Here is a 1,812-nt window from a genome sequence, read left to right on the forward strand (position 1 = left end):
TTTAACTAAGGAGGTAAAAGACTTATATGCGAAAAACTACAGGACACTGAAAAAAGAGATAGAGGAAGACATAAACAGATGGAAGAACATACCGTGTTCATGGATTGGTAGAATCAAAATCATCAAAATATCCATATTACCCAAAGCAATCTATAGATTCAATGCACTCCCCATTAAATTACCAATGGCATATTTCACAGATCTAGAACGAACGTTCCAAAAATTCATCTGGAATAAAAAAAGACCTCAAATAGCTGCAGCAATCCTGAGAAAGAAGAACAAAGTAGGTGGAATCTCAATACCATATATCAAGCTGTATTACAAAGGCACTGTTCTTAAAACAGCATGGTACTAGCACAAGAACAGACATATAGATCAATGGAATAGAATAGAGAACCCAGAAATCGACCCAAACCACTATGCCCAATTAATATTCGACGAAGGAGGCAAGAGCATACAATGGAGTCAAGACCATCTCTTCAATAAATGGTGTTGGGAAAATTGGACAGATACATGCAAAAAGATGAAACTAGACCACCAACTCACACCATATACAAAAATAAACTCAAAATGGGTAAAAGGCACTAACATTTGGAGTTATTTGTTATACTGCAACTGCATTTGCTTTATCATTACACTGGCTATATCTATCCATCTATCCATCCTTTTATTCATCCATCAATCCATCTTATTAGTTTTTTTATAGTCACACTAGAGGCCCGGTGCACAAAAATTTGTTCACTCAGGGGGGTCCCTCAGCCCGGCCTATGCCCTCTCACAGTCTGGGACCCCTTGGCAGATGTCCACCTGCTGGCTGAGGCCCGCTCCCCGGGGGAACGGGCCTAAGCTGGCAGTCAGACATCCCTCTGGCAACCTGGGAGCCCTTGGGGGATGTCTACTTGCCAGCGGGGAGCAGGCCTAAGCTGCAGTCGGACATCCTGAGTGCTGCTGAGGAGGCAGGAGAGGCTCCCGTCACCACCGCTGTGCTGGCAGCTGTCAGCCTGGCTTGTGACTGAGCAGAGCTCCCCCTGTGGGAGCACACTGACCACCAGGGGGCAGCTCCTGCATTGAGCGTTTGCCCCCTGGTGGTTATTGTGTGTTGTAGTGACCAGTCATTCCCAGTATTCTGCTGTTAGGGTCAATTTGCATATGACCCTTTTACTATATAGGATAGAGGCCTGGTGCATGGGTGGGGGCAGGCTGGTTTTCCCTGAAGGGTGTCCCGGATCAGGGTGGGGATCCCTCTGGGGTGCCTGGCCAACCTGGGTGAGGGGCTGAGGGCCGTTTTCAGGCTGGCCAAGTCCCGGATCAGGGTGGGGATCCCTCTGGGGTGCCTGGCCAACCTGGGTGAGGGCCTGAGGGCTGTTTGCAGGCTGGCCACACCCCCTTCAGGGTCGAGGTCTGCGCTGGGGTGCCTGGCCAGCCTGGGTGAGGGACTGATGACTGTTTGCAGGCTTGCCACAGCCCCTTTAAGGTGGTGGGGTCCTGCTGGGGTGCCTGGCCACGCTGGGTGAGGGGCTAAGGGCAATTTGCAGTCTGGCCAAGCCCCCCAGTGGGGACCCTCACCCCATGAGTGTGTGGCCAGCCTGCGTGAGGAGCTGATGGCTGTTTGCAGGCTGGCCACGGCCCCTGGTGACCCAAGCTCCCAGCCCCTCCTTGCCAGCTGGAAGCAGGTATCTGGGATTTATTTATCTTCTATAATTGAAACTTTGTAGCTTGAGCAGAGCCCAGGGCTGGCCAGGGAAGGCGGGAAGCTTGGCTTCCTCCTTTGCCGGGGGCAACCCAAGCCTCCTTCTCACTCCAGCTCTGTAG

This window comes from Myotis lucifugus, unplaced genomic scaffold (assembly GCF_000147115.1).
Source record: "Myotis lucifugus unplaced genomic scaffold, Myoluc2.0 scaffold_40, whole genome shotgun sequence".
In the NCBI taxonomy this organism is placed as follows: domain Eukaryota; kingdom Metazoa; phylum Chordata; class Mammalia; order Chiroptera; family Vespertilionidae; genus Myotis; species Myotis lucifugus.